The sequence below is a fragment of the Lutra lutra genome, chromosome 5 (genome assembly GCF_902655055.1).
Source record: "Lutra lutra chromosome 5, mLutLut1.2, whole genome shotgun sequence".
In the NCBI taxonomy this organism is placed as follows: Eukaryota; Metazoa; Chordata; class Mammalia; order Carnivora; family Mustelidae; genus Lutra; species Lutra lutra.
Window position 1 is genome coordinate 77,101,304 of NC_062282.1, and position 8,242 is coordinate 77,109,545.

General features: G+C 40.5%; 1 pseudogene; it reads left to right on the forward strand.

Moving 5' to 3' along the window:
- The first annotated feature begins 2,151 nt into the window (after positions 1-2,151).
- On the forward strand, positions 2,152-8,125 carry LOC125101164 (high mobility group protein B1-like; annotated as a pseudogene).
- Positions 8,126-8,242: the final 117 nt, after the last annotated feature.

The following is an 8,242-nucleotide window of genomic DNA, read 5'->3' on the forward strand; positions in this document are numbered from 1 at the left end:
AATTATAAAAATTCTATTCTGAGCCCCTACATTTCTCTCTCCTGACAGTTCTGCCTTCATATGATGTCCCATGCCAATTGCCATACAGAATAAATTAGAACTAGTTTTGGTTTCTAGAAACTTAGAGCTTATGAAACAGCAATGGTAAGATGTTCTTCAGATACATATCCTATGATTAGATTACAGTAATTTGAATTTTGTGCTGAAGGAAGCTTATTTGTATATTATATTTTAAAAGGGGTTACTGTTAAATTAACACCACAAAAAGGGCTGCAGGTGGAGGTTGTTAACAGCTTCTGATAACAATCTTTTCAAGTTCTTCTTCCAAAGGGGCTCCTTGCATAATATATGGCACTCTGGATGTGAGCCAGGAACCTGGATCATCAGCCTTAGCTAGATTTTTTTGTGACCTTGGGCATGTCTCTTAGCTACCCTGGACCTCATTTGCATTGACTATAAATGAAGGGGTTGTATTAGGTAAGAATGAGTTGTGGTTAAATGTAAATAAAGGCATTAATGCCTTTGGTAATACGGAAAATGCAAAGCGATTTAGAGACACTTTTTAAGTAATAAAGGAAAAAACCTTGTGATTGTAGGCCCCCAAAAGCAACAGCATCAATGTAGTACAGTTCCAAGATCCACTCACTAATTTATTCACATAAATTCATTAAATGGATGAACTTGCTCTGCACACAACATTTAGCTGGCCCTATGAGAAAAACAAGGTTTTCCATGTCTGTGAAAAAGCACCAGGAAGTAATGGAAAGGCTTTAGGGCCAAATATAATTGAGTTCAAATCACTGGCTCTAAAAATTCCTAGATATAGCCTCTAGATCAAATCATTCTAACCTCAAGATTATTGTGAGAATTAAATAAGATAATAGATGGAGGTGCTTAGCATAGTGCTTGGCACATCATAGGTCACAATAGATAGTTCTTTCATCAATGATGGGAACATAAGCGCTCCTGGTGGACTCAGTTGGTAGAGCATGTGACCCTTGATCTGGGGGTTGTGAGTTTGAGCTCAACTTTGGGGGTAGAGATTGTTTTTTTTAATTTTTTTAATTAAAAAAAAAAAAACTGAGGTAACTAATAATCGCCAATACTGAGTGCTCACTCTGTGCCTCCAAGGTACTGTTGGGTACTTTTACATATCACATTTAATCCTTACAACAATGCTGTCAGGTCAGTACTATCATTTCCCAGTTTATAGATGAGGAAACAGACTCAGAGGTTAAGCAACATCTCCCATGGTCACAGAACTAGGAAGTTAAGAAGTTATGATACAAAATTGCTTTGTTGTTCCCAAAAGCCAAGCCCTAAACCATTTCACCATATTATCCACTACATTATGTCAAAGGAGTATATTATTAAGTGCCAGGAAAGTCAGAAATTAAGCATGAGTATTTCACAGGCACAAGAAACAAGCACTTTTTAGAGAAAAATTATAGGAACTGCCTCCTACGCTAGGAATTGTGTAACCATGAAAGAGTAGGAGAGTCATCCAGTATTTGGGAGGTGGGGGCGCAGGAGTAAAGGAAGAGACTGACTTCAGCAAATGTAGAGAATTAGGAATGAACCAGTTAAATCAATAGACCACACTAAATAGAGCAATGTCCATAAAGGCAGGCTCTGGAATAAGGTGGGAAAGATAAGCACTGGCCAGAGTGTGGGAGCCCTGAATACCAGACTAACAAATAAGAAATATTCTTTTTCAACCATATTAGGTATACACGAGATACTCAATAAATATTTGTTGATTGTCACAAAATCGAGAGAATGAATTTCAAACCTAATTCCCCAATGGAGGTAGGAAACCCATTTTCAGTATGGGCAGTGTCTATTCAGCCTGCGTCCCCTGGCCAGCTAGAACAGTAAGAAAGTGCATGATCACACTATTTTAAATCCCTTCAGTCTGTATCGTGCTTCAAAATTTCAAACTCTTTGAGTTTTACTGAGATATGATCGACATACCTGAATCTTCATGGCAGCTTGAGGTCAAGAATACCAAACTCACTGATAAAAATAAAGGGAAAATGATGAAGATAAGAGCAAGAAAAAAGACAAAGACTTTGAAAATAATAGAGCTGTGAGAAGAAGAAGAGTCTAAGAAGATACAAGGGCACAGAATCCAGTGAAAAGGCCAGCCAGATGGCTTTGGAAAGCCCAGGGCCAAGCCCTCAGAGTCAGCTCCTGAAGAGTGGAGAGGGCAGGTAGGGACGTCCAGACCTACAGGAAGCTACACAAACGTCTGGCTTTCTACATACAACAGTGGCTTCAGGTTGGGACCTACCATAACAGCAATAGAAAGAGGGATGTAACAATGTGATTTTACCGGTGATAATATGGTATTTTTACTTAGACTATATTGTATTTCTCAGCACAGAGAAAACAATGGTTTCAAATATTACATTTTCTTACATCCCTGAAGGGCATGAAGGACATTCATAATGGTTTGCCAATTGTGTGTTGAACTTGCATCTCTGAAAGGTACAAAGAAGTTAAACTACACTAGAACTTGGGGGTTCTGATATAGGATTTTATTTTAATTGAACTTTGAATAGAAAGACTGAAACTTTAAAGCCTGAAAATTTTCAGCTGGGATGTTTAGTCTATAGCTAGTCATCTGATGGTTAGAAGTTTGGCATGACTAATTCTTCACAGTCCATTTGCTAAATGACACATTATAAAAGCAAGCACCACTGAAAAGGATGTGCTTGTTTCCAAAGCTTCAGCTTCATTGCAGACTGTTTTATATTGGTCCTCCTCTAACCATTTTATGGTGCAAGAGGCTCTAACCACATATATACGTTAAAGACTCCTTGAAATGTTCTCACATTGGCAAGGACCAGCAACACTAGATGAAGTCCAGAGAGGTCATCATCCAGGCCTCAACACCACCTAGAAGGATCAGGATTTTATAATCCTGATAGAAGATATTAACCCCTGAGATGTTTATTCTTGTAAAATAGTTTAACTCTCTCTAACCCCCAATTACTAAACTGTCCTGAAAAGTAACCAGATCCTCGTAGAACAGTTGAGAATGTGAGGAAGCTCCGCATGGCTGCTTCATAATAAAAAGCTGAACATGGAGAGAGTAATAGGAGAGAATAATAATAGAAAGTTTAAAGAAGGATCTAGAAATTGTAGTTCAGATTGACACATTGTTGTTAACCTGTGTCTTTCAAGGGCCTTGTCTGTTTCATCTAGTTTGTGGAATTTATTGGCATAAAATTTCTCATAATATTCCCCTATTGCCCTTTTTTTAAAAAAAATTTTTTTTATTTGAGAGAGAGAGAGAGCATGAAAGAGCACAAGCAGGGGGAGAAACAAAAGAGAGGGAGAAGCAGACTCCCCATTGAGCAGGGAGCCTGACATGGGACTTGATCCCAGGACCCAGAGATCATGACCTGAGTCTAAATCAGACACTTAACCAACTGAGGCATCTGGGTGCCCTGCCCTTTTAATATCTATAAGGTCTGTAGTGATCTGACGATATTGGGCCCAATAAACAGAATTGGTTTAAGAAACAAAAAGGGTGAAAAAATATTGAGGCTGATTTGATAGACCATACTGAAGTCATAATTCTTCCAAGGAACATTCCACCACCTCAGCTAAGAAATGCAGATAAGACAGGGAGAGGGGGGGAGTTTTTTATGGTTCTAGTGATGGGGCTGTTGGTCAGATTAGCTGCCCATTTGTCTGCAAACTGCTTTCTCCTCCCATTCCCTGCTCCTTGCCACCAGAGTACAGCTGCTGGCCAGGAAGCCTGAGGAAGAGCTGATGGAGCTGATGGCAGTGGCACTTTGGAAAGTGCTGGCAGGGGGTGAGCTATAAAAAACAATTTGGTTTGGGAACAAAAGGCATCAATCAAAGCAGTGTCATCAACCCTTGATTTGGATGGGAGAGAATTTTTGGGTCACCTTGGAAGCGGGAAAGGAATAGACAATATCATTTTATTTAGTCATCTTAGTCCAATGGACTCAAGGGTCTAATTTTTTTTTTTTTTTAAGATTTTACTTATTTGACAGAGAGCACAAGTAGGCAGAGAGGCAGACAGAGAGAGATGAGGGAGCAGGCTCCCTGCTGAGCAGAGAGACTGATGCGGGGCTCAATCATAGGACCCTGGGATCATGACCCAAGCACAAGCCAGAGGCTTTAACCCACTGAGCCACCCAGGCGCCCCTCAAGGGTCTAATTTAATAGGAAAGCTAAGCATGACTGCTACACAGAGATCTTTTCCTTTAGTCATGTCCTTTGGTGAGGTGGGTGAAAGCTATCTCACTTGCACTTTCTATCTGAAATTGCCAGAAATCCCTGGATTCTACCTTTAGAAGTAAACTCTGTTAAAGGCTCTCTTAAGACCAAGAGTTTTGTTTTGTTTTTTTTTTTTTAATTTTATTTATTTGAGAGAGAGAGCAGGAGCAGGAGGGTTGAGAGACAGAAGGAGAGGGAGAAGCTGGCTCCCCGCTGATCAGGGACCCCAATGTGGGGCTCAATCCCAGAACCCCAAGATCATGACCTGAGCCCAAGGCAGCCACTTAACTGGCTGAGCCAGCCAGGTGCTCCAGTTTCTGAGATTTAATTACCTCTTGGAAAGCAATTAGGGATCTAAAATAAAGGCATAAAATTAGGATAGGGACTGTTGTTAGTGAGGGGACTAACAAAAATAATCCAGGAAAAGCATCTGAAGTCAGAGAAAGAGCAAACAAAGAACTGAGCCATCTCTGAATCAAAAGTCAAAACTTAATGTAAATAGTTCTTAGAAAGAGTTAACTGCATAAAAGAAGTAGCAGTATTTCTGAGCTGGGTAAGTGCTTGTGTGATCTGTGTGTGATCTGTGTGATCTGTGTGATCAGATGTGTGATCTGTGACACTTTCAGATCATGCTCATCTGTGGCACCCTTCTGCCAGGACCAACACACGACTGCCCTGAACTTTCTCCTTCAAACAATATTCTGCACTTCAGAATCCCCCAAACAAAGCTGAGGTAGGTACGCCCAGGTGGGACATTATGTACCATGTTTCCTGGCTAAGTATTACTAAGAGCAGTAACAGGCATGGGGAGCTTCTAGATGCCATCCCAGATCTACATGTGTACAGAAGTAAAGAAATAGCTGAACTGTTTAGTTCCAAGTCATTACAGAATTGCATGCTTGCTTGTTTTTTTCTTTGGTCTCTTTGAGTCCTGGAGAAAGGAAATAAGTGATCTATCTTGGTTAATAAGGATACCACACTATCATTCAGTGTGAGAGACATGCATGAAATCACTAGCACTTAACAAGGACAAATGTGTGCATAATAGTACTTTGGTACTACCTTTTAGTACATCAGAACATGGTCTTCTCCCATCTCCAGTTACCCAGGAAGTAAACAAGAAGGCAGTCTTGCTGTTTTCCTTTGCAGTTGTGACCCATGAAATAATTACCTCAAATGTGTCTAAAATTAAAGAATGCAATAGCTAACTATAAATCTTTCCATGTGCATGTATTTTTGTCCATTCCATCTCCAAAATGTATCTCAAATGAGTCTGCTTTCTCTTTCCCCCTCCATTTTATTTTATTTTATTTTATTTTATTTTATTTTTTTTAAAGAATTTATTTATTTGACAGAGAGATCACAAGCAGGCAGAGAGGCAGGCAGAGAGAGAGGAGGAAGCAGGCTCCCTGATGAGCAGAGAGCCCGATGCGGGGCTCGATCCCAGGACTCTGAGATCATGACCTGAGCTGAAGGCAGCGGCTTAACCCACTGAGCCACCCAGGCGCCCTCCCCCTCCATTTTAAAAAGACTTTATTTATTTGAGAGAGAGAGTGTGTGCATCCACAAGCAGGAGTGGAGGGAGGGGCAGAGGGATAGGGAGAATGAGAGAAGCAGATTCCGCTCTGAGGGTGGAGCCCAACATGGGGCTCTATCTCCAGACCCTGAGATCATGACCTGAGTGGAAATCAAAGAGACTGATGCTAACCAACTGAGCCACCCAGGTGCCACCCCCTCCCCACTCCATTTTTAAAAAACAAATGGTAGGTTTGGAAACTGGAGCTGATTTCCGGTGTGGAATTTTTCTGCCATATACAATGCTGCCTCTTTTTTAGGCAAGAGTATACCTCTTGGGGAGGAAATGACCACCTGAACCTGTCACACCTAAATCTCATTGTAAAAACTATTTGCTTTTTCCTACGTGCTCTTGGCCACTGCTCAAAATACAACAATCTACAACTTATCTTTGTTACTAAGATTTTGGTTTGTCTTCCCAATACTGATGCCAAAGCTGTTTTGAAATATAGCAAGCATATCAGTCTCAGGAGGAATTCATATATACGCCAGCACTAAGATCTTGTAAAACATCTTGGCAATAGGTAGTCTATTAATAAAGAAATATTGCCAGCCCTTTTAAGTTGACATCCATTAAGATGTTTATTTATTTTAGGATGGCCTGGGTGGCTCAGTTGGTTAAGCACCTAACTTTTTTTAGATTATTTATTTCAGAAAGAGAGAGAGAGAGAAAGGGAGAACAGTGGCAGGGGCAGAAGGAGAAGGAGAGAAATCCTCAAGCAGACTTGATCCCAAGACCCTCAGATCATGACCTGAGATGAAATTCAGAGTTGGATGCTTGAGTGGATTTTTTTTAAACCTTAGAAAAAATTGCAAAAGCAGTTTAACATGAACACTGCAGAAAAATTTTAAATACAGCTAAGTAAAAATTTATTTTTTAAAAGATTTTTGAGAGAGAACAAGTGCTAGCAAGAGGGCACAAGCAGTGGGGAGCAGCAGAGGGAGAGGGAGAAGCAGGGAGCCTGAAAATGTGGGGCTTAATCTCAGGACCCTAGGATCCTGACCTGAGCTGAAGGCAGATGCTTAACCAACTGAACCACCCAGGTGCACTGCTAAGCAAAAATTTAAAAAAATTAAAAAACAACAAAGGGGCGCCTGGGTGGCTCAGTGGGTTAAAGCCTCTGCCTTTGGCTCAGGTCATGATCTCAGGGCCCTGGGATTGAGCCCCCCATCGGGCTCCCTGCTTGGCGGGAAGCCTGCTTTCCCTCTCCTAGGCCCCCTGCATGTGTTCCTTCCCTCGCTGTGTCTCCCTCTGTCAAACAAATAAATAAAGTCTTTAAAAAAATAAAGTAAAATAAACCAGGGTCCAGTGGAGAAACTAGTATTGGTTCTGATTATGTATCTTAAGTCTCTTTAAGTCTAAAGTGGTCCCTTTTTTTCAAGACACCAATATGTTGAGAAGATGGGGGCATCTGTCCTGCAGATCAGCCCATCTTCTAAATTTTTCTAGTTGCTTCTTAAACTTATATATACTTAAACTTTTTAAACTAAACTGTCTGAACTGTGTATTATAAATGCATCTAGATATACAATATATGCTTAGGAAAACATCAAAACTAAAATTCTGTGTCTTGGAGTGCTTGGTTGGTTCATTTGGTAAAACATGTGACTTGGGGTCATGAGTTCAAGCCCCATGTAGGACTTACAAAAAAAAAAAATTCCATGTCTTACTTTGCTAACTTAAAAATAATAATACAGCAACATCTTTTATCAGTCTTCTATTACTTAATGTTACATCACTGTTAAAGTCATACCCTAAGCTGATGACAGCTGTTACAGTATACTGAGCTCCAAAGAGGACTAGGGCAGGTGAGAGCCAGATGTGCACTGGGTAACTCTGTGTCACACTGAAAAAAATAACTATACACAGGCAAAGAAGATCCTAAGAGACCAAGAAGCAAAATGCCATCATAGGCACTCTTTGTGCAAACTTTCCAGGAGGACCATAAGAAGCAACCAGATGCTTCAGTCACCTTCTCAGAGTTTTACCAAAAGAGCTAAGAGAGGTAAAAGACCATGTCTACAGAAGAGAAAGGTAATTTTGAAGACATGGCAAATGCAGACAAGGAAACCTACATTCCTCCTAAAGGGGTAATAAAAACAAAGTCCAAGGATCCTGATGTACTGCAGAGGCTACCTTGAGTCTTTTTCTTGTTAATTATTGCCCCAGATCCAAGCAGAACATCCTGGCTTAGGCACTGTTGATGTACTGGGAGAGACGTGAAGTAACACTGCTGTAGATGACAAGCAGCCTTAGGAAAAGAAGGCTACTAAGCCGAGGAAAAACAGGTAAAATAGATAAATTGCTGAAATACCAAAATATGAAAATAAGTCTAGGTGGCAAGAAAAAAAAAAGTCCTCAAAGCTGAAAACAAGAAAAAGAGGGTGAGAAGATGGAGAAGTAGAGGAG